The sequence below is a fragment of the Cryptomeria japonica genome, chromosome 11 (assembly GCF_030272615.1).
Source record: "Cryptomeria japonica chromosome 11, Sugi_1.0, whole genome shotgun sequence".
Lineage (NCBI taxonomy): Eukaryota > Viridiplantae > Streptophyta > Pinopsida > Cupressales > Cupressaceae > Cryptomeria > Cryptomeria japonica.
Genome location: NC_081415.1, coordinates 680,690,704 through 680,717,409, shown reverse-complemented (window position 1 = coordinate 680,717,409; position 26,706 = coordinate 680,690,704). Strand labels below are relative to the sequence as shown.

Below are 26,706 nucleotides of genomic sequence, written 5' to 3'. Positions count from 1 at the left end.
AATGATATTGTAATGCAGTATCGTTTAAGATTTAATAAACTATTAGATAAATTTCCATCAAATTTCAATGATATTTCAAAACTTAGAGCCAAATGGAGTAAGACACTGATATATTCTAGTAGATATCATTAGGTTATCAATTTCTTGTCTGTTTCACTTATGGTTTGTCATAAATCATTAAAATCAAGACATATTTCCAAGTTTTTATGTATATTTGAGGTGTCCTACTATGTCATGCACCAGATAAGGTTGAGGATCACTGAAGCATTTTCCATTCTTGATAATTCTCCCTGCTGTTGAGCCCATATATGAGATTATCAGCTTTGTTTTAGTATAATTCATGAGTGTGGTGCAGAGATCACAAATTTGCTAAGGGATCACCCTCCTAGGTCTTGCAGAGCCCAAAGTGTAGAAGGATTTGCAGATCCTTGTCAGTTGGTCCAAGTTCTCGAGGATTTTAATAGTTGGAGTTGGCTTCTTGAGGAGCATTTGAAGATCAACTTGGTTTCTGCTTCTCACAATGTAAACCCATTTGGGAACCAACATGGTGGAGAGTGAGTATTGGAAGAGAGCTGATAGACCATAAGCAGAGTAGAAGGAGAATAGCCATAGATAATAGGCAACCAATGACCAGTTGCAGAGACAAACAACTAGTAGAGTCTGAATTAGTGTATTTGCAATAGTAGGTGAATGTAAGTAGATAGAGAAAGTGAGAAGAAGAAAGGAGAAGATAGAAAATCGGTTGAGAATACAACAGAGGCAGAGTGACAGAAGGAAGAAGAGTCAACTGGCAAGGCAGAGGAGAAGTGAAACCGACAGGGTGAAGTGTATGCAGTGGTTACAAGATTCACTTGTAATTAGATTATTAATTTTGTATTTGATAATGTTCATTGTAGATCATTGAGTTGGAGCTCGGTTCAGGGGTTGGTGCCCTACAAGTAAGGGTGGTGCTCCTTGGGTTGGTGCCCTAAATGTTGTAACCAATGTTTCATTGTGAGGCTGGATTGGAGTAGTAGATTCCAGCAACATTTCTCACCAAGGTTTTTCCCATTTTGGGTTTTCCTCGTATATATTGGTGTTATGTGATGTGCCTTTGTGTGGCTGCATTGAATTATCTTGTTTTATCTTACCGGTAGGTTAACTTGGCATTAGGATTGATAACTAGTATTCACTCCTAGTATTAAGAGGTTAGGAAATTGGAAATTACTTATTCATCCCCCCCTCCTAGTGGCATCTTGTGTTCAAACACGTCTGTGCAACCATTGGGACTAGTTTTTGGGTATGTGCACAAAGATGATGGTCAAAAAAGTGGACACCACCCAAAAAACACATGAAAAAACAAGAAGCACGTATGCGGTTCTAAAATTTGAAATGACCGCATACACATTTAGGTTTGTTGTTCCCAAGCCTAGAGAAGGTAGCGCGTACGTGCTAATAATCCCAAAAGAACTACGTCGTGGTGCCTGTCAATAAAAGTTTTAAAAAAAAAAATGGGTGTTATTTTCCTGTGAATAACACATTTTTAGTTTTTTTTCCTTCATTTTCTCTCCTAAACCGCGAACGAGGTGCTAGATTTCTCATCCAGACACTATGGATGAAGGTTAGTTTTTGTTTATTTTTGTCTTTCTTTCTCGTTCGTTCAATTTGTTTTACATTTTGAATTTAATTTCATTAATTTTGATTAGGTTTTTTCATTTTTTGTTTCAAAAACCAGATTCTTCTAATCCACAACAAGAACAACCAAATGCACCTCCTAAAAACCCACACGATACACCCCCAATTTCTCCCTTTGACCGCACACCTGAAACACATGAGCAATTAATTAATCAGTTAGGACAAAATACGTCTAAAATCAATAGACTGATAGTTAAATTGAAAATATTCGAACTTGAGCATCATCAATCCCTTGCCACTAGCCTAGAAACGTTAGCTAGTGGTGCCATAGATGTTTCCACACAAATTACCAAATGGGGAAGCTTTAGGGATAGGTGTCGTCAATTCTATGCTGATGGGCTATCATACGAGGGAGTAAAAAACAAAAATAATAGTAAACAACAAATATGTGCCCTTTTCGTTGATCCCAAAACTGGTCAGTCATTACCTCTTAATGCAAAGAATTTTCCCATACATTGTTGTACCAATGTGCAAATGAAGAAACTTTTTTGGCAGAGGTGGTGGATGGTCTTTGATGATCCACCTTGTAATAATTATGAGGTGCCATTATATTTTTTGAGAAAAGTACATTGTGAGTTTGTGCTCAATGTGCGCCCAAACTATTTTGACATGAGAGAGTTCCATGGTAGAGGTGGTGGCTCTGCCCAAGATAGACCTGGAGCCTGTAGGTGATTACCTACGGAGAGTTGCCACCCCCTAGCACCCAAACCCAAGGTGCATCAGGCTGTCCCAGTAGAGTTGAAAGAGTCGATGGAGCTACAGACTCTTCAAGCGGCCACAACGTTGACTGGTGCCATCATCCAGCATGGGATGTCGTTAGCACACCCTATTTTATTGGATTATAAGCCATTAATTGCTCCAGGTGGCAACAAAGAGCCCATCCAGCATATGTGTGTCATTTTCTCGGGGATAAATGATGCAACTGGTGTAGATGGATCATCATCTCATCTGTGCACAATTTGCAAGAGTAGATGTCAGGCCTGCACAACTGAGGATTTCACACTGACAGATGAGTTGATGGACATAGTGTTTGTCCATGAGTGATAGACACAGGTGTGTTCATTTGAATTCATAACATTTTATTTATCAGTCAGTTTAAATTTGTAATTACAAAAATGAATTTTCATTTACACATCGATTTAAATTGAGACAAATAATATGCAATTCAGGATGCAGCAGCGGTATGCCATACTCCTCCCCCACTTACTACAACTACAACTTCAATGCTTGAGGTATAAATTTTGTAACATGTTAAAATAGAATAGTACACTTTGAATTCAAAAAAATACAAGATATACTAACTATCTTTAATGCTTGGTCCAATTTTTGGTTTGTAGGTGTTGACAAGGGACCAAATATCCCAGATTGATGACATCACGCTCTCAACGATCGATTTTGGCCTACAAGTGTAGTACCCCTACCCTAGACAGCTTTGTAAAACTGGTTTGACCTTGGTTGACTTTTATGTGGCAATCTTGAATGGTGGAATTACCATGAGGTAATGTTTAGTCAGATATTATGATTATTGTGAGTATCTGTTAATGTGCTTTTGCATTGATTCTTATGTAAGTTTAAATTGTCCTCCTGATTTTTGTTATTAATCTCGAGTTAACTTCTTCATTATATATATATATATATATATATATATATATATATATATGCTTGTCTGACTCTTGGTTGCAAGAGATTGCAAGTACAGTACCGCCTAGGTGTAAGGTTCATCTTCACCTGGATTCGCAGGGTTGAGTATACCTCTTTCATCCTTAGAATTTGGGTTAGGTGGTCGTAAAATCCTCAGTTTACCCTAGTCATACTCAAGTGAGTGTCGTTTGTGATCCATCAGTTTCATTTTCATTTGGGTTTGCGGGTCGGGTAATTGGTTGGCTTACTTGGTTTGCGTGCTTGGTGTGTGGTAAATTGAGTATTTAACCTTAAGTATTTATTTTGATTTAATGCGTTCATTTACGCATTAGTAATTGAGGAATTAAAATAAATAGGTTTCTTTTATGTGATTAATCATTAATTAAAAAGATCACTCTATTTATGTTTGTAGCGAGTTTAATTTAATGGTTAATTTTAAATAACGAATTTATTCAATTTAAGTATTTTAAAAAAAGAAAGATTTAAATTTATTTGAAACAGAAATAATTTAATCTCTTTTGCTTTTTGAAATAGAAAGATTAATTTTAATTATTTAAAAAAATCAATTTTGATTAGAAAAGTGAGTTTTATTCATATTTATTTTATATAGTGTGTAAGATTGATTTTGAGAATTTTATTTAATTAAAAATATTTTACCCTCATTAATATTGTGAAATGCAACTATTAACTTTGTTAATTAAAAATTAAATGAGGGAGAAAAACATTTCTTTTAATTAACTAAATTTATAATCTCAATGCATAAACAATTCAACTATGAGATAATTCCATAAAATTAATTAATTAATTAATTAAATTAAGTTGCAAGCTGCATGATATTAGAAATATATTTTTATTTAAATTTTAGTGGAAAAATAAATTAGATTAATTATATTTATTGTTCCTAGAATTTTAAATAAATAAATAAATGAATACATTAAAAAAAAAAGAATAGAAGAATTAATTGGAATTAAAGTATTGTTTTAATTTTTTATTTAGAAAATTAATTAATTTGCATGAGAAAAGAAAAGAAAGAATAATGATTTTTAATTATTGCATGTTAGCTTGTCTTTTGTTATAAAATTAGAAAATAAAATAAAATAACTTTTATTCTAAATTTAGGTTTTTGAGAAAAGCTATTGAACCTAGAATTTTAGTTTAAATAGGGTATAGGTCTTTATTTTAAACACACAGGAAACAGGTCAAGGATTTAGGTGAAGAAATTTATTGGAAGCTTGTGGAAAAGATTAGGGCTCTTCTACATAATTCTTCCAGGAAAGCAATACCAGGTTGGGTGACTTCTTTGATTGTTGATTTTTAGAAAATAATTCTATTTCTTCCATTTCTCTCTGAATGATGTGTGTGTAAATTATTGTCAAACCCAAAACCCTCTTCTGGTGAATTCAAGTTTTGTTTTAAAAATTCATGCTTGATGTGTATTTCTAGTTTATGGGAAGAATGTAATTTTGGGAAAATTAGAAAAATTATTATAGAAAATTTGTCAAGATTTTATGATGCATGGAGAATTGCAAGATTGGTGAAAAAGGGTATTTATCTGAGAAATTAACTTCTCTCGTTTGATTTTGTTTTAGTTACGACAGTTTTGTTTATTTATGGAATCTCTATGAAATGGTTTTTATTACCTTAAGAAAATAAATTTAATTATACATTAAATTTATTTGGGTTAATTAAATAAAAAAATAAAATATGAAAGATTAAATTATGTGAAAATGGAATTATTGGAAAAATATTGTTTTTATTGAAATTAATGTTAAAATTTTTATTTAAAAATACATTAAAAAAATAATAATAAAATATAAAAAAAAAATTAGTTTATTAATTTTTGTGGGGAGGCATTGCCTCTACCCACGTGGCACTACCCATAGGTAGCGTGTGCTACCATAGGGCAGCAACGCTACCCAAGGGTAGCGTTGACTGCCATATGGCAACAACGCTGCCTTAGGGTAGTTATTTTAGAGTTTAAATGTAATTTTTAATTTTTAAATTTTATTTATTATTTTATTTGTTATTTAGTTTTTTTTTAATATATAAAAAAATAAAATAAATAATATTAAATAATTATAATGTGTTTATATATATATATATATATATATATATATAGTTGTTTAATTTTTATTTGTCAATTTAAAGATTTTTGTTATATGAATAAAGAATTTAGAATTTTAGAATTTTAGAAAAAAGAAAAAAGCTTATAATTTTAAATTTGATATTCTTATTGGAAATATATTAGGAGTTTAATTCATATGTGAATTTATTTAACTTTATTGGACAAATGACAAAATGAATTTATTAATATAGTTGTATTTCCTTGTCTTCTGGAAAAATCTATTTAATTATGTTCTTGATTGTTTAAAGAAAAGATTGTCTGTAATAGGATCTTGTGTAGATGGTGTTATCAGTCAAGTTTAATTTCATTGCAATTTTGGTTGAGTTGTCATTGTGTCCTATGTTGGTATATTTGTTTGGACCCTGTTGTTGGATGATTTGGGGTACCTGTTTATGTCTTCTGTTTCTAGTTTGGTTGTTGCCTTGTGATGGTGTTTTGACTGGTCTTGTTCTGTATGTGAGTGTCAAGTGTTGACTTGTGGTTGACCATAGCGGGTCAGGTCTCTAGTTAGAGTATTTTTGGGCAATGGACCTTGTATCAGTTTAAATGTGTTCAATTGGATCCGTTTCTATGTAGGGATCATTGATGTAATTATTGACCGATGTGGTCGGTTGTTTATTGGTATGATTCGCCTCGGTGGCAGGAATGTAAATGATGTGGAACTTATGTACCCTTAACTAATTTAAATGAATAGAGGGGTCTTGCAGTTGAGCAGACTCAGAGATGTAGCCCTCTAGGGGTGAACTCCAAGATCACTTTGGTGTTATGTGTTGCTTTTGTACTTATGTTTTCTTTTTCAATTTTAGCATGCATGAATGACATTATGTTAGAATGTATGAAGTGGATTAGATGAAATTAATTGTAAATGCATGTCTTTTAAATGCAGTAAATTGGATCATGAAAGAATGTAGTTTGGAATAATGGAATATATTTAGGAAATTAAGCATGCATGGAAAGATCTTGTTAGTTATGGTGAAATTCAAGTGTGTTATTAATTAGATGCATGACTTAAATTTTAATAATAAAATATGAACGAAAGGTATGATTAAATTGTAATTCTAATGGATGAACTTCATTTGGGTTATTTACATTTTCAATATTAATATTAGCTATATTTTAACCTTAATGGATGTATTCATATGTTACCTATGATTTAGTCTTAATGAAAGAAATTATTCATTGTATAAGTATTATCTTGTGTTGAGTTAAGTTAAATTTGGAATAAAGTAACCGTGTTGGGAAACTCTTTAGGTGTTAGTTGATGTCTTCTGTTGTATAATTTGTTCTTTGATATCTCGTTGTATCATTAGGTTGTGTTTAACTTAAAAAAAAAAAATTATTGCACTCCATTCGTGTGTTTTAGCTTAATCCCTTCAGGGTTTCCTGGCGGGGCATTACAACAAGGCTACACGGTATCATATTTTGTACAACCCTTTTTATGTATTGTTTTGATGGAATATGCAAGTCATTTCATTTTAGATTTTTAAAACTATGTTTAATTTATTGTCTATACTAATATCTCATGTTAATTTTGTTTTTTTAGGGCACCCCCTCGCGTCTAGGGCTCGTCCTAAGAAAAAGAATTCCTCGAAGACGACAAAATGTGGGAATAAGGTAATTGAACACATTTTTAGTTGTACAATTGTTTGAAAATGTTGGAATCAAGTATTAGTTGGGGTTTGTAGATTGATTAGTGTTTTTTTGTCTATTTTACATGAACAATGACCAATGAGCTATGTGGATTTGTTGAATGCACCTAATTCGTCTGTGGATCAAGAGAGGGCGGAGGTATGTATCTCTACTTTATTTTCTTGATTTCATGATTATATGCACACGTACATGTGAACTTGTGATATATTATAATCTTATAACTATTTCATCAATGGAGAAACCTCCTCCGTGCATTGGAGAAGCATCTTAGGATCTAGTACACTTTTGTTTGATATGTAAAATTAATTGTTTTTAACCTACAATACTTATCATTATATTAATTGTATTTAATCTTTGAACATTTTTTGTATAGGTAATAGTGATAGTTTCTCTATTGATGGTGAGCCATCCTTAGTCCATTGGAGAAGCATCTCAGACACAGGTACGTCATTGTTCTCTATATTATAGCTTTTTAATGTTTTTGATATATTTATGATAGTACATTGTATTAATTGTACATTTAATCTACAATAGACCCCTTTGCGGTACAACCATAACGTGGATCCATTTAAGTGTGTCTTCAAGAAAAATCCTAAGAGTGACAAGGAGAGGAGAGCGAAGACATTAGCTCCTAGATCAACCGATGAGGTAATCTACATTTCAATTGCAAAGGAATTAAAGTTAAATGCATAGTTATGTTGTTAATTGTGAACTATTTTCTACAAAAGAATTCTAACTTGGCTTTTGAATTGTGGTTTTGCAGCCATCTATAGAGCTGTGTACTGCATCAAAGAGGCTTGATTTTGATGATCCACCACAAGTTTAGGATCATATAGTGTTAGTTTTGGTCATAAAATGACCAATACATGTAGATATATTCTACATTTTTATTGTATATCGATTTGGACATGGCATATGCCACATTTCGGTAATACTTGTATTGACTTGGTAGATATGCCTTTATATATATATATATATGTCGATATTCGATCCAATAAATGTGTACTGAGTTCATTATTTTGTATTCGTTGTATTTTGTGGTTGTCCTTTTATAAATTTAATTGATCATTTGCCTATGTAATCAACAATATGAATATAAACAACAAAAACATATGATATAAAACATTGCAATTGTGGAATATGATTTGATAAAATTTCTAAAATGTTGAATTAACCCTACAAAACTCCTTGTATTCACTTTATTTGGTGGGTGCCCTTTTATAAGTTTAAATTAATATTTGCATATGTAATCAACAATATGAATATAAACAACAATATGTGTTTGGTGCAAGAGCACCCTCACGCTCGCAATGGTCAAATTTTATTCATCGTGTGCACAAACCGACATCGTGAGCGCATCCAGGTGGGAAGGTTTACACTAGGCATGCCCCTGTCGTGCATCCCAAAGCACCAGAACGTTGAGAGTCATACCATACCCATGCGATCTCTCAAGTGCCCTGAGTCTAAAAAATTGTCAAAATTTGACGGACTGTTTCTTCAAATCCAGGACACATATGGTCAATCCATTTGAACCCGTGGGGTTGCATGAGGCTCCTCTACAATGGCCTATCTTAGTTTTTGACGACTCAGAGCCATTTTCAATTGGTAACATTTTTTTGCTTGCTGCGAAAACCGTTAGTTGCATGAAATGCAAAGTTGTAAGATTGGATAGAATTGATTCAGTTTGTCATGTGCACAAACCAACGTCACGAGTGCATCCGGTTGGGAATTTTTATGCTAGGCATGCCCCTATCATGCATCCCAAAGTGCCAGAACGTTGAGAGTCATACCGTACCCATGCGATCTCTCAAGTGCCCTGAGTCCAAAAAAATGTCAAAATTTGATGGACTATTTCTTCAAATCCAGGACACATATGGTCGATCCGTTTGAACTTGTGGGGTCATGTGAGGCTCCTCTACAATGGCCTATCTTGATTTTTGACAACTCGAAGCCATTTTCAATTGGTAGCATTTTTTTGCCTGCTGTAAAAATCGTCAGTTGCATGCAATACAAAGTTGCAAGATTGGCTACAATTGATTTAGTTGATCATGTGCACAAACTGACGTCACGAGTGCGTCTAAGTGGGTAGGTTTACGCTAGGCATGCCCTTGTCATGCATCCCAAAGGGTCGGAACGTCGAGAGTCATACTGTACCTGTGCGATCTCTCAAGTGCCCTGAGTCCAACAAATTGTTAAAATTTGACAGAATTTTTCTTCCAATCCAGGATATATATGGTCAATCCGTTTGAACCCATGGGTCACGTGAGGCTCCTCTACAATGGCCTATCTCGGTTTTTGATGACTCGGAGCCATTTTCAATTGGTAGTATTTTTTTGCCTGCTGCAAAAATCGCCAGTTGCATGCAATGCAAAGTTGCAAGATTGGCTAGAATTGATACGGTTCATCGTGTGCACAAACCAACATCACGAGCATGTTTGGGTGTGTAGGTTTATGCTAGGCATTCCCTTTTTGTGTATCCCAAAGTGCCAGAACGTCGAGAGTCATACCGTACCGGGACGATCTCTCAAGTGCCATGAGTCCAAAAAATTATCAAAATTTGATGGACTGTTTCTTCCAATACAAGACATATATGGTCAATCCGTTTGAACCCATGGGGTCGTGTGAGGCTCCTCTACAATTTCCTATCTTGGTTTTTGATGACTCAGAGCCATTTTCAATTGGTAGCATTTTTTCGCTTGCTGCAAAAACTGTCAGTTGCATGCAATGCAAAGTTGCAAGATTGGCTAGAATTGATATGGTTCGTCGTATGCACAAACCGACATCATGAGCACATCTAGGTGGGTAGTTTTATGCTAGGCATGCCCCTCTCATGCATCCCAAAGCGCCGGAACATCGAGAGTCATACCGTATCGGGGCGATCTCTCAAGTGCCATGAGTCCAAAAAATTGTCAAAATTTGACGGACTGTTTCTTCCAATACAAGACACATATGGTCGATCCGTTTGAACCCGTGGGGTCGTGTGAGGCTCCTCTACAATAGTCTATCTCAGTTTTTGATGAATTGGAGCCATTTTCAATTGGTAGCATTTTTTCGCTTGCTGCAAAAACCATCAGTTGCATGCGATGCAAAGTTGCAAGATTGGCTAGAATTGATTCGGTTCGTTGTGTGCACAAACTGACGTCACGAGCATGTCCAGGTGGGAAGGTTTATGCTAGGCATTCCCCTCTTGTGCATCCGAAAGTGCCGGAACGTCAAGAGTCATACTGTACCGGGGCGATCTCTCAAGTGCCATGAGCAAAAAAATGTCAAAATTTGATGAACTGTTTCTTCAAATCCAGGACACATATGGTCGATCTATTTGAACCCATGGGGTCACATGAGGCTCCTCTACAATATCCTATCTTGGTTTTTAACGACTCAGAGCCATTTTCAATTGGTAGCATTTTTTCGCCTGCTGCAAAAACTGTCAGTTGCAAGATTGGCTAGAATTGATTCAGTTTGTCATGTGCACAAACCAACGTCAAGAGCGTGTCCAGGTGGGTAGGTTTACCCTAGGCATACCTCTCTCATGTATCCCAAAGAGCCAGAATGTCGAGAGTCATACCGTACCTAGACGATCTCTCAAGTGCCATGAGTCCAAAAAATTATTAAAATTTGACGGACTGTTTCTTTGAATCCAGGACACATATGGTCAATCCCTTTGAACCTGTGGGGTTGTGTGAGGCTCCTCTACAATTGCCTATCTTTTTTTTTGATGACTCAGAGCCATTTTCACTTGGTAGCATTTTTTTGCCTGCTACAAAAACTGTCAGTTGCATGCAATGCAAAGTTGCAGGATTGGCTAGAATTGATTCGGTTCGTTGTGTGCACAAACCGATGTCACGAGCGCATCTAGGTGGGAATTTTTATGCTAGGCATGCCTCTGTCATTGATCCCAAAGCATTGGAACGTTGAGAGTCATACCCGATCGACGCAATGTAGAAGTTGCTTGATAACTTTTTTGACAATTTTTGTTCAAATTGTATCTAGTCTCAATCTATGACCCCTATGACCCGATAATGACTCAAATAATTCTCCATGATTATACAAGAATCAAGAATGCTCATGATTGACTAGGGACACATCACATATACTCAAAACATAGTCACAAAACATTGACACACAAAATAGTCACATATTATTCAAAAATTTGCCTCTAAATATTGTCAAATCAGCTCTTGGCTATTTGATTATACAAAAAAATGTCTTACAAATCATCTCATGGGATTTTATACAAAATTTGGCATTACAATATGTGCGATTCAGCTCATCGCCATTTTAATATACAAATCATCTCATGGGCTTTTATACAAAATTTGGCATTACAATATGTGCGATTCAGCTCATCGCCATTTTAATATACAAAATTTGGCATGTACATATGTGCAAATCAGCTCATTGCCATTTAAATATACAAAATTATGCCCCTAAACATGTAAAAATCAGCTCATGGGCATTTATATATACAAAAAATGAATATAGAACAATTTGTTGACGATTTATACAAAATTCTCAAAATCATTCTACTTTGAACAGTAGAATTAATCAAGTGAGCCTTCAGGATCGGCTCTAACCTGTATTGTGTCAAGTATTGCCTTGTGGTCAGATTCATGAAATTTCCATAAAATCTTGTTATGAGGTCTACCACGATACTTCATCAAATGAATATTTGTTGCAACAACAAGGCTAGAGAAGTGAAGAATATGTCTCTGTGTTTCAAAGTCCTCGAACAACCAAACATCAAAATTCTTGATAGGGTATCTCTGAAGCCATGTTCCTATCACGACAACAAACCCTATTGGGTACTCAATACCCTCTCCATCAATGATTGTGGTTGTCAATTTTCTTTTTGGCTTAACACAACGACACAAATAGTAATCTATTCCTTCTTCATTGTTCTCTTCTGCAACAACTGCATACACATGACCTACAATTTATAAAGTGTTAATTAATACTAAAAATAAAGTATGATGTACAATAAAATGAACCAAAAAGAATAATTGCAAAAAAATTAAGTCAAAAAATCACCTGAATCCACTAGGTCGGATACATGGTCAAAATCCACTGATGTCTCCATCTGGCTCAATTGTAGTGCTTTGGGAATTCGATATGAATCAATGGGAACCAATGGTCTACAAGACCATTTATCAACCCACTCTTGTGACTCACATTCTTACCACAAACAATACATGCATGAAGAGCAAAAACATACCATTTGTTTCATATAAATTACCAGTGAACTTGAATTTGAACTCATAAATGAGTGCATGTCACTCGATCCTGCAACTGTACAAAAATCTAGATAGTTTTCAATGTTAGATTCAGTGATCAACCAAAAATATCTATGAACCATTGACGTACTTGGATTACCTGGACCCATTGCAGACTTACACCATCACATAATTGTTTCTGTATCTACCAACTCAACACCACCTTCGTACTTCAATTATTCTCTAGCTAGGGCTTTTTTCACACATGCTCCTGCACCATCGTGCTCTCCCTTACCATGTCCAGCCTCAGTGAAATTCCCAAAATGTTGTACACCGCTTGTCATATGCATCCTTGTCAACCAATTAAACATCCTTGCATTCTTGAATTGTGTGGTGCAATTATTTGACCATATTAAGTGCCGGTTGTATCGTATGTTCCTTTCCCTTAAACTATCATAGAAAACTTTAAAGCATCCTTGTACAAACTTCGATGAATGAGTTTTATCATCACTTATGTAGAAGTGATACTAACTTAGAACCTTTCTATCCTCCTCTGTGCTATCATCTGCATGCATGAATGCTATGTGTACAAACATAGAAACTTGTGTAGAGTGATAATACATAGATTGCACTTCATTTTGAGGTTGTAGTGTATAATTTTTAGTGAAATCAACGATAGAGACAATGGTGCCAAGAGGAAATGTGTCCTTACATAACTTGGATTGCTCATTTAAACATTGAGATCCATGTGTATGCATTATGTACTCATAAACTAGTTTCTCTTGAAACATTTTCATAAATTCAGCTACACATGTATCATTTTTCACTAGCTCACATGTCTTCAAATCTTTTCCATCTTTAACTCCATATTTGACTGTCTTGTATTTTTCGAAATAAACTAGTTTCGTACCAATTTCATGTGTGCTCTCCAAATGTATGCATCTTGGTAAACGTTGCAAACCACCAGATATAGCACAAGAACCTTCCAAACAAGGCATCTTATAATAAATGCAACCATCATGTCTATTACATAGCACACTTGAAATCAATTCTCTTACCGACTTAGGAGGTGCTTGTATATTGCATTCTTGCAAAACATCGTTAGTGTGCAAAGTAGAACAAATATGATGAAAAATATCATAATGCATGGAAAATTCAATATGCATCCTACAACAACACGTGGTGCGTACATGATTAATCTTAATATAAAAAAGTTTTGCCATTTTAAAAAATCTTTGAGAAATTCTTATTTGAGGAAACTTTTGAAGGAATCTTTCATAAAATTTAGTTTGAGTCATATCCAAATAGTGTTTGGCATGTGGCTCATGATTTGTAGACCCAATTCACCTTCTAACAACATCTCTTTGGTTGGGCGAAACTCTTGTGTTGTCATGCCAAAAATTTTCAGTTAATGTTCTTAGTGCATCAACAACAACCTTGTCTTTGCGTGGTAGTCTACCCGAGAACGCCCAAAGAGAATTATTGTTAGGTTCCTCTATTTTTTCCCGCCTTTTTAATGCTTTACTTAATCTTGTTCTACTAACATTTAATGACTTACTTGTTTTCCTTATCAAATGATCTTTTTTTATTTTCTTGCTCATTATGGTTGATGTAATGACACGTCGAGTAGCATTAGAATCTTTAGTACGTGATTTTGAACCAATAGCTTGATATGCATCAAATAGATTTCTCACAATAGTTCTTTCACTATTACTTTTAGATGATATTAGGCCTAGAATTTTCATTGTCTCTCTAAAATTCAAAATTTTAATCATTTCAACAATTAATTGACATCTTGCAATTTGATTTAAGTTTTCAAAATAGTTTTGCCATATTCTTTTAACCATTCTCCTACAAGTTCGTTCATTCACTTTATTGGGAATTGGCTTCAATATATTATCATCAATTTCAATTAGATACTTTGGTTTCCTATGAATGATTCTAGGAGGTGTTAACATCGGTGCATTATGTACATTCAATTCATCAAATACAGAAGGTGTATGTTCACCATTTAATTGATTATTCAATGGGGTATCTTATTCAATTGCATTAGGTTCATACGGTAAATCAAATTATGTCTCTTCTTCAATTGCATTAGGTGCATTATGTTCATTTGGTAAATCGAATTGAGATGTTGAGGATGACATACCTTCTTCTCCCATTGTTCTTATGTCACGTAATTTCTTCATATGTTGCCTTTGTCTTTCCTTTTCAACCACTCGTTGCTCCATTGTTCCTTGCTTGTTCTTTTCTATGGTTGATATTGGTTGTCCTAAATAGAATCATATTACATATATATGTAAACAAAAGTTCATAAACAAACAAATAACCATAAATATGCATCTTATCACTATTTTTTGGAATCAAACTATTAAACAATCACAATACTATTGACAAAACTAATAAGAACAACAATTCAATTATTTGAAATCATGAAAAAAAATAAAATTCACTTACTTCTATGTATAAAACAGTGATAGAAGTGCAAACACAGTTCTAGTGGGGCCTTCAACGACCTCAAAAACTTCTTTTGAGGCCGTTGAGGCTCTTGGGAAACTAAAACCATTTCTATGTACCGCGTACACGCTACATTAATAACCGCATGCGCGCTGTTAGTCCATAAAATGTTGGCAAGCCTAACGATATTTTTTTTTCTCATTCTGTACTAATAAGTAGCACGTATGCGCTCCTATGCCTTAAAAAAGTTATGGAAGGGTAGTGAACTAATAGGTTCAGTACCTCGTACGTGTTATTGGTAGTAGAAAATATGTGAATGAGAAGGGGGGGAGGGAGAGAGAGAGAGGGAGAGGGGGGAGAGTAGGGGAGGGAGAGAGGAGGGGGGGCAGAAGGGAAGGAGGGAGAGAGGGAGGGAGAGGAGAGGGGGGAGGGAGGGAGAGGAAGAGAGAGAGAGAGGGAAGGAGGGAGATGGAGAGAGAAAGGAGGGGAGGAGGGAGAGAAAGAGAGAGAGGGAAGTAGGGAGAGGGAGAGAGGGAGAGAGAGGGAGAGAGAGGGGGGAGGGAAGGTAGAGAGAGAGAGGTAGAGGGAGGGAGAGAGGGAGAGAAGAGGGGGGAGGGAGGGAGAGAAGAGGGAGAGTAGGGGGAGAGAGAGAGGAGGGAAGGAGGGAGAGGGAGAGGGGGAGAGAGAGAGAGAGAGAGAGAGAGAGAGAGAGAGAGAGAGAGAGAGAGAGATCGAATCTAGGACACAATATGACCCCTAACAACATCTAAGGGGTCATATGACACTATATTATCCCTTATCACACCATAGAACCTATAACGACACCAAATAGTGTCCTAAGGGGTCATAGAATACCATATGACCCTTTAGAACACCATATGGTGTTGTTATGGGTCATTGGTGTCTCGAGGGGTCATATGGCATCCTATGACCCCTTAGGACACCATATGGTGTTGTTATGGGTCGTATGGTGTCTTAAGGGGTCATATGGTGTCCTAAGGGGTCACATGACACCATATGACCTCTTAGGAAACAATAAGACCTCTAATGACACCTAAGGGGTCATATGGTGGGCTAATAAAATGATATATTAAATTTAAAGTTATGAATAGAACATCATACAATAGAACATCAATAGTTAAGTTTTGATATAGCTAAGTTAGACCATTTTCAGCATAAGAGAGACTCCAAGTGAACAAATAACGAGGCTTCGCTAAAAAGCAAGTGTAAGACCTTGACCTAACCCTAAGAGTACTACCTAAGTTATAAAACATATGATGCTATTAAATTTGCAAGGTTATAGGACTGATCTCGATTGTGACTACATGAATTATAGAATAAGAGAAAGAGGGAGGGAGAGAAGAAGAGAAAGAGGCATGGGGTATGGAGGAAGGGAGAAGGGGAGAGAGCGAGAGAGAGAGGGATGGGGTATGGAGGAAGGGAGAAGGGGAGAGAGAGAGAGAGAGGGAGAGGAAGAGAGGGAAAGGAAGAAGGAGGGGGGAGGGAGAGGAAGAGATTGAATCTAGGACACAATATGACCCTTAGAACACAATATGACCCCTAACAACATCTAAGGGGTCATAGGGTGTCCTAAGGGGTCATATGACACTATATTATCCCTTATCACACCATAGGACCTATAACGACACCAAATAGTGTCCTAAGGGGTCATAGAACACCATATGACCCTTTAGAACACCATATGGTGTTGTTATGGGTCATTGGTGTCTCGAGGGGTCATATAGCATCCTGTTGTTATGGGTTGTATGGTGTCTTAAGGGATCATATGGTGTCCTAAGGGGTCATAGGGCACCATATGGCCTCTTAGGAAACAATACGACCTCTAATGACACCTAAGGGGTCATATGGTGCGCTAATAAAATGATATATCAAATTTAAAGTTATGAATAGAACATCAGTAGTTTAGTTTTGATATAGCTAAGTTAGACCATTGGTAGCATAAGAGAGACTCCAAGCGAACAAACAACGAGGTTTCGCTAAAAAAAAGAAGTGTAAGAGCTTGACCTAACCCTAAGAGTATTGCCTAAGTTCTAAAACATATGATGCTATTAAATTTGCAAGGTTATAGGACTGATCTTGATTGTGACTATAAGAATTACGCACTTGATTTCTTTCATCGTTATGTACCGTTCCAAGCCATTTGAAAAGTGATGATCATCATATACTACCACTCCCATGCATACAACAAACTTTAATTTCTTTAGGTGACAGGTGTTGTGTAACAACATGGGAACTCTCGCATACCCACCACTATCATTCTCCAGGACATCATCTATGTTACTCTCCCTCTTTCTCTTCCTACCAGTTGTTTCCTTCTGAAAAACATATTGCAGGTACTCTGACTCATCATGTTGCTTTGTTGACACTATTTTCCACATATGCTCCGCTCATTAAAAACACATCCGAGAATAATATTGTTGCAGGTTTCCTTGTTTGTCATGGTAATGCACCCATGGTTCAATTTCAAACCCTATTCCTCCTATTCAATATACACACACAAATCCATCAATCGATTTTGTTAGGAGAGCATACATGATAAAAATCAAAGATGAAGTTGTAGACAAGAAGTAAATTCACTTACTTCTATAGAAGTGCAGACATAGTTGCAGTGGGGTATGGAGGGAGGGAGGGAGAGAAGAAAAGAAAGAGGGATGGGGTATGGAGGAAGGAAGAAGGGGAGAGAACGAGAGAGAGAGGGATGGGGTATGGAGGAAGGGAGAAGGGGAGAGAGGGAGGGATGGGGTATGGAGGAAGGGAGAAGGGGGGAGAGAGAGACCTTGTATGCATTTGAGAGGGTAGACAATACATTTATATGTGTATATATATATATACTTAATATATATATATATATATATATATATATACAATATCATATTATACACATATTATATATTACATATATTTTATGTATATACACATATTATATATACAATATCATATTATACAATAGTGCGTACGCGCTGTTTATAGTAAAAAGAGCACGTATGCGCTTCTTACACCATAAGTACCCCATATGCGCTTTTTATACCATAAGTACCCCATACACGCTTTTGACAGTTTAGGCTTGAAAATAGGTCTGAATGACAAAACTACGGTTTGGAAGTTTGATTTCTCTCTATTTCTCTCATTTTTGACGTGTTTTATTTTATCAACTTGGTTTATCGACTTTGTCATCATCATGTTTACACTTCATCAAGTGGGTATTTCTAAAATTGCCACCATATTTTCACCCATCTTCCGAGCTTTCTAACCATATTTAAAAAATAAAACTGAACAACGATAACATATTATTATTGAATTTCTTTTACCAGTGTCTCCATAGTTCTCATAGACATAGGTGCACCATTTTTTTAATAACTTTTGATATACTTATCTAAACTTTTTAAAAAATAAAATATTATTGTAGTGTACTTGATTCTTTACAATTTAAAATAAATAAATGTATTTTCGATTTTTTTTAGTGCAACTTATGCTTCGTGCACAAACAAGTACCTAATTTTTCAGGATGTGTTCTATTGGAAAAATCATTAAAAAAAAAGTACTCAACAAAAAATTACAAAAAAATACACATCTTCTAGTTCTCACTCTTAACTATCTTTCTGCCAAAGGATTCGTCAAACTACTAAATCTAACTATGACTTTTTTGATATGCACGTCAGACACTATGTTATGTTTTTCAGAAAAAAACAGGGTCCGTTTTTCGTGCGCGAAAGATTTGACCCCCTTAATTTTATCCAATTTTGAAAAAAATTAGTAGTTTGAAAACTAGATTCAGAGTACTACAATATTTGTTCTTTGATTATTTTCATATCTTGAGTGGATGACTTTCAAAATTTTCCTCCAAGTTCAGGTTCACCTGATTCCAAATAAAAAGTGTCCACTTATATCCCGCTTTTTGACCACCATCTTTGTGCACTTACCCTTTTCTACACTACTCCTACTCCTAAAACATAAATGTAAAACAAAATTAAAAGGTTTTGATAAGATATCGAACCAATTGAACCAAAACTTGCAAAACATTGACCAGTGTCAAAGAGAGGGCAGCAAAGTCACATAAAAAGATCACCTATGTTGTTACATCCAAGCATGTCTTGAAAGTATTTTGAATGCTATTAACTTGTGATAACAAGACTACTAAAACAATATCAAAAACTCATACTTAATGATCCATATGAAACCTTACAAAATCCCATTGCATCCATGAAAGCATTTACTCCATTCCTTGAATAGAAGGCAATCAGAAAACACAACTTAGAATAGCAAATGTGTTTGAAGAATGACAATAATACTTGATTATTTCGTTCAAAGAAGTGTACATTCTTAGCTAGAGACAAGCATTTGATAAAATAAAGCTATTAAGTACATTTCAAAACATAGAGAACTTCACAACTAGGATCAACTTTAAGATATCTGAACCTAACTTAAACACTTTGCAATACATCTGTCAGCCTTAGCAGAACTCAAGGTTTGAACCCTTCAAAATGAGGAGAAAACTAAACAAATAGACAACAAAGAAAACCTAATTGAAACCCTAGAATGCATAAAAAATTGACACGTCTCTATCTCCTTTGTCTTCATATTCAAATCTGCATTTTCCCCTCCAAAACGGGGTCTTCAATCTGCACTCAAAATCTAAATGTGACATTTCAAAATCTGGAAAAACTCTCTGTAGTCAGCTTTCACATTCACCCCTACTCATTGATCAAAATTTACCATATTTTGCATCTTTGACATCTGCTGGAAAAGTGTGTTGAAAATCTGAAAAATACCTCTTTTGTTGCACTTGTCAACTCACTATCTGCACCTTTTGTTCATTTGCCAAAGTTTTCTATATTTGGTTCGCTGCCCACACTGTTTTGAAAACTGAAAAAACTCCTCTTTAGTGAAATCCAAAAATGACTTTAAGCCTGCACCTCTCTCTGTGCACAAAGCACTTGTAATTTCAACTTCCTGTACTTTGGCCCTACAAAGATTTCCTCTTATAGCTCATTGTCTACCTCTGCAAGCAGTCCGCTTTTGCCCCAGTCCCCAAAACTAAAAATTTCGCTCTTTTGGTGTCCGACCGACTTAGACTGATGTCCACTTTTCCCTTATATCTGAAATTAGAAAAGATCCCCTTTGGCAGAAAAGACCAGTCACTGTAATTTTCTGCACCTTTGCATATTTAGAAATAAAAATAATCTCCCTCTTACAAAGACTCACAATCTGGGCGAAAATATCATCCTCTAGATGAAAAATAGCCATCTTTATGCAAAATGAATTTGCCCCCTTACTGGAAGTGACATGTCATTTTCACTTTTGCACATTTACCTATTATACAAAAATAATCTTCATACTTAGCAAAATGCCCCCCTCTTGCTGAAGACGCCATGTCAATATTGTTTTTCTACATTATTCTCTTGTATATTCCATGATGAAGTAGGCAGTAGGCTATTATGTGAAAGCCTATCGACAAGTCTCGATCTGAAAGCAACCACGTACATACAACAATGCCTTCAACTCATATCATCTCCACGACACCTGCCTTATGCACTGTGAACTTTGATCGGGCCCTGCTGTTCATAGGCATCATCGTTTTAGCATGAGACTTAGTGACTAGACAAAAACACCTTCGACACCTACCTTAATCAAATCCATAGTGTGCATAGACTGCAATCATACAACAAATCGATACCATTCATATCATGTGCTGCACAAAACCCCTACTCCTTTTGGTTCATAATTGCTAAGAGAATGTGGCCTCACACTACAGTCATGCCGTATGTTTTAAATGGCAAAACCTAAGAGAGCGCCACCTCAACCAAGACCACACCGTTCGAAGGCCCAATAGATAAAGACCCACATAGTTCCATTATATAGTTAAAGAGATCACCCATGAGTGACAGGAAGACCCTCGTGTATCCATTGCTCGAATGTCTTCTATCACAGCAGCTTGTGGAACAAAACAGTGGTGCCACAACACCCATCACTCACTCTATAGGCATCAAAGAACACATCGATGCCATCATTGCGGAAAATAGTGTTCCTGAAAGTATCAAGTGGGCTTATTCAGTTAATCATACATAGCCACCATAGCATTTGGCAGAAATCCTCCATCATGCAAGCTCTGCCAAACACATTAACCAGAGAGTTTCGAAAGTCTCTGTTCGCTAATCAATTCATATCCGATTAAGGGATCATCGCACTCTTTGCTTTGTGACCTGCGGGATGGCGGGGAAGGCCTCCTTCCCTCCAGCCCGCAGGTAAAGCTTGCTCCAAAGTTGGTGAGGGGTTGAGGGGAAAGGGACTCCCCTCCCCTATGTCCCGTGAGCTCTCCCCTCCTGCCACAGATGTCTTGAGGGGTAGAGAAAACTTCAACCCCCCCTTTTAAATCACAAATAACATGATTTTATCAATTGATCCTCCTTATGAATAGTCAAGAACATAAAAATTTAAATCAAGAATGACTTAAATATTTTGGTCCGCATTAAAATATATTTAAATCATTTCTTTAAAATGATTCAGCTATGATTGATCCCTAGCCCCCTTGCAATCAAACTGTTCAAACTGACAGCTGAAAATAATTTTATGCCCATATCTTGCACAAATGATCTTTGACAATACCATAATATTTTTTAAATCAGAAATGATTTAAATGGCATATTTTCCTTGTGTTGAACTTCAACTAGTCATACTAGTCTTCATTATTAGTCGGGCCCCAAAGTGGGTCTGGCTAAAAAAAAAAATTCATTTATGTGCAACTAACCCATTGAGAATGCTCGGGAACACTGATTGGACGTGTTTTGGATGCGAGAAATTAACTGGCAATCATTAAATTTGATATTTTGTAACTTTGAACCTTGGCTAAAAACACCCGAGTGACCTTCATAATTGGCTTCAAAAATTGACTCAAACACTTGATCAAGGCCTATAGACTGGCACGCTGATAGAATGTAATACTGAGAATCCAAGTCATCAGACGGATCGTCAAAATGATGCAAACCCTGAAAAAGTTCATTTGGAATGGGTCTTGAAAACTGATCAAACAAGGAGCTGGGGGGCTACAAGTTGGGGATTTGGTAGATAATTTTACAGAAAATCTTACGCAGTCAAGGTAGGGAGACCCAATGAAGGACATCCCCACCTTGCAGACTATAACACAAAACATCATGCAAGATACCGACAACCGGCAATAGATCAAAAGATATAACCGGTAAGCAACCCTAACCGATAGAAGCAACACAAGATATAACTGATAACCAGATAAATCAATCACTATATCCATTTAATGAATTACATAAGCCTTCAATGACTACACATGCTAGACTGCAGCCTAGGATTACAAAACAATCCATACAACACAAATCTAAGATCCGCAAATCTTCTACTCGATGAATAAGCCTTTAGTAACAGTCTACACTGATCCGGACCTCAGTCCATCCAGACTTCAATCCCCCCGAACCATAATCTCTTCAGATACTACATCTTCGCTTGATCTCTTCTTCCTCCGATCTTAGTCCTCCAAATGAACCTCTAAACTTTCCCTTTATACCATCTGCAAGCGATAACAACTCGATCAAGTCGACCAAAGACCAACCGATTCATGATGAAACATGCAATCGATAACATGTCGGCCCAAATCACCAAGAACATCTTCAAATGCATAAAACTTCAAGCGGTCCTCCGGAAACATCGGACAAGGCCCAAAATAATATCGCTCAACGATCCACAAGTTATGAAAACCACCCGCAATTTGATTCATCTTCGCTCCATACACTGCAAAACCAATCGGTAAGAACATACCAATACCGGGCCAATACCAGAATCGATGTCTCATCGAGATCAAATCCAAATGTCGGTTTGAATTACTATGGTGCTCCTGCATCAGAATCATGGGGTCCAACCACTTTGAAGTGCAGGTCAATTGGGTGCGAAATAAAAATTCTCAAAGAGGGCTCCAAATTGTTGCTTGACACTTTTCAGTTTGTCAAATTGAACTTTCTGCAAATGGAATCAACTTTAAAAATTGAGCAAACGGGTTCATAGGGCTAAGCCACTTGGCATGGGGATTTAAAAAATAGCAGAGAATCATGGGAAACCTTCAGTTTTGTTTGAGAATCAACTGGAACAAAGATATAATGCCTCAAAGAGGGCTATTCAAAAAATGTGCAAAAGGTGCAAACAACAACCTTAACCTCAGGACCTCCAAAAGAGACTTCACAAACATATCAAATCTGGTCCACAGAAGCTACAAACAGGTACATGGTATGTCTATAAGGTGTATAACTATTCTTCAAAGGGATTTTTCATGACACTTCTCCAGTGCAAAAGTATGAGCTCACTAAATGAGCTACAAAGACTTGCTCTAAAAGGCATTTCTGATTGCAATCTACAAAATTTCGAGCCCAGGTCTTCAAAATTGGACAAATTTTTTGAAGTCCCAACATACTAAAAAAGAGTTAAAAAATGTACTTTTATAATAATCCAAAGAAATTTCTGGAAAGTCCTTTCAAATTCCTATAGACTGTTTGAAAAAAAGTCATTAAACCCAACAATAAAGTGACTATTTTAATATTTCTTTTATTTCACTCTTAAGTCACTTTTAAGTTGATGTATTAAATTAATTAAATAACTTTACCCATAAGATGCACTTTATTGGATAATATTACTAATAATTAATTTAATTTAATTTAATTTATTCCCTTATTTATAGACTTTAGCCTATAGGAAGAAAATAATCTAAGTGGTCTCTTGGGCTACTCCTTGGAAGGGGACATTAAATGTGCATATAGGAATCAAAAGTGAAAGAGAACATGGATTTTTACAAAAAACAAAAAAATTTCACCAAGTGTAAGATATTCTCTTTCATGAGTGGCAAAAATACAAAAACTTATACTATGTATACTACATACATCACTCTTTTAATATGGATGATGAATCAAGGTTGCATCTTTAAAAAGAATGCTTCAAATTTTACACTAGAAGATGAAGTATGTGCACTGTGTTTCACACACTATTTTGTCCATAGGTGGTGAGAACACATTTGTTCTTAGTCTCTGACAATACATGAGATTGGATATAGTATTCAATATAGAACTCATCAATGTATAATTTCCTCCTCTTCTTGAGAAAGCATCAACTCAACATCCTTCAAATTTGGATCTTGAGCAGTTTCTCACAATAATGTAAGGTATAATAATTCATACTACCATAGCATATACTCTTCATAATTTTTTTATTTTTATTTTTAAATTATGTGTTTTGATTGAATAAGTGGGACAAGGGCCTTGAACTCTTACAAAAGTAGAGATTAATAGTAATCATAGTTATATATATTAAAAAATAGGTTCAAGGGCTAACTATTAGACCAAACACTACAACTAAACAACATAGAGAATGGCAAAATATGTTGAGAAAGAACATGGAAAGGGATCACATAACTAACCTATGCCACTTCTAAGGTACCTATCGCCCATATTCTCTAGTCACCAAATTAAATTGAGGAGCCACATTTGCAAGAGAAATCTTTGAGTGGACTTTGGATAGTATACTATAAGAGTTCTATGTATCAGACCTCTATAATGATCAGCCCAAATGATTTATATAGCAAGACCATGTTCTCTTTGATTTCCCTTTCTATGAAAGCAAATATTTTATTTGCATTATTTTAGCCTACTTTCTTGCAAATAATTTGGTAGTAGGGTTAAGTGTTTATAATTAGGCATTTACATAAACGGTTAAAATCTGCAAATCATTTCGTTTCTAAGTTTCCAAATCAATGAAGCAAGCTTTCATTTTCTCTATGATTTTTGGTGATAAGGATTTCATATAATTAGTGGAACATTTTACTGGTATTAGAGATGGAATCCTTCCAACCTATGAATCATGTCATCCCTTTAGAGATATCTTGGAGTGGATCTTTATGACGAGGGTGGAAAAAAGACTCCAATGGTAATTTTCTATAAATATCAAGTTGTAAAAACTGCTAAAGGGTATGAAAAATATATGCATTAGTTGAGAGAGTTGAAGCCAACTCCTCCTTTCCAACACATGAATATGGTAGAGGTTCAAGCCAACTCCCTCCTTTCCAAAACATGAATATTTTCCATTTTAACTAGAGAATTTTCATGTCCATCTAGATAACTTTCTATTTATGTTATGAGTTTAATTATTTTATATTTAATTTATATTATCTAGTATTAGTTGGTTTCATATGATTTTTAATTCACTCATATATGTAATATTAATTAATTGTTTGGATGCATATGCTTTGCAAGTCATCCCACTAGTCAGTTAGAATAAAGTATTTTTCCAGCGTGTATGGGGCAATAATCATCTTTAGTTGATCTTTATGTTGTAATGAATTCCAATGAATAAGCTACCATTGATATTTATAATTGGAGTTTAAGTTCTATAGAGAGGTTACCCCCTCAAAGTGGCAATCTAAAGTTAATATAAAGCATCATGTCTCTACAATTTATTTGATTATGTGCATATTATCTTATTCTTCCCATATGCTATTTAAAAGTATCATCAAACTTATTTCTATAATGTTTATACAAACAACATTACTTTTGAAGGGATTTCTCCGACAGGTCTACCATATTCTCTTATCTTGCCCTCAAAGAATCTTAGTGATTAGAAAGTGTTTTTTGCAACAAGACATCATAGGGAGGAGATTCAAGCACCACATAGGAGGAAAAAATTCTAAAACTATTGAGAGCAACCACATTCCCAATAATCATTGAATCACTAGCTACGAAGGGATCACATAACTAATTTGTGCCACTTCCAAAGTGCCTATTGACCACATTCTCCAACCACTGAACTGAACTAAGAAGCCACATCTTCAAGAGCTTTGAGTGGACTCTCGGAAGTATACTATAAGAGTTCTATGTATTAGACCTATGTAATTATCAGCTCAAAGGATTAATATAGAAATATTATGTTCTCATTGATTTCCCTTTCTGTAAAAGCAAATATTTGATTTGCATTATGTTAACCTACTTTCTTACAAATAACTTGGTAGTAGTTGGGTCAAGTGTTTAAAATCAAACATTTATATAAATGTTCAAATCTGCAAATCATTTTGTTTCTTATTGGGTATAAGGATTGCATAAAATTAGTGGAACATTTTAGCTAGCAACTCCTAGAGTCGACTAGTAATTATTATCCTTCTTTATAGTTCCCTACAATTATTCCTCCTTATTTTGCTTCTTGTTCCTTTTTTTTTTTAATCTTGGACTAGAAAATGAGCACACCAATGATGAAATTTCTCATGATCCCATCAATGACTTGAAAAAGTTGATTCAATGAGCTTTCTCCAACTTTGTGAGCCTATGTTGGTAAAGTTTAATAGTATCATACATATTATCTCATTTCTCCTTGAATTTTTCAAATTCAAAAAAATTATCTTATATTTTGTCAAGGTTGTCCATCTTAATAAAAAATTCAACAATCACAACATAAGAGGTCTCCATAAGGTCTTCCTTGAAACCAATATGCTTATCCTTATCATTCTTCTCCATTTCTTCGCTTGAGATTATTGTCTTCAATTGTATCATTTTTCTCCTTCTCACCACTATAATTGCAACCCATTGGATTGGTCACATGATATAACACATTATAAAGGGAGAGGGACAAAGAGTCATGAATAAAATTATACAAATACAAAGAATTAGAATTTGCAGGGTGGCCTTCATTATCAAAATTAGACAAAGAGAGATATCCTCGTCTTTTTGTTTTTGAACATCCTTTTGATTAGCTATAGTTTTATTTTTATTTTTTATCTTAGTAGATATCCCTAGTCTCCTCTTCTTAAAAAATGTAATCACACAATCAATAGTCAAATGGGTAGAATCCTTCTTATTTCAATATTTCAGGCCCTTAGGCTTGGGATAGACATTCTCTTTACCTTTATCTTTTAGAAATAAATAAATATCTTCAAGG

General features: G+C 35.3%; 1 long non-coding RNA gene across 1 annotated transcript; it reads left to right on the top strand.

The window, feature by feature from the left end:
- Positions 1-7,461: 7,461 nt before the first annotated feature.
- Positions 7,462-7,937, top strand: LOC131038133 (uncharacterized). Its single transcript, XR_009104360.2, has 3 exons — positions 7,462-7,532; positions 7,625-7,738; positions 7,854-7,937. It is a non-coding gene; the product is annotated as an uncharacterized LOC131038133 (long non-coding RNA).
- Positions 7,938-26,706: the final 18,769 nt, after the last annotated feature.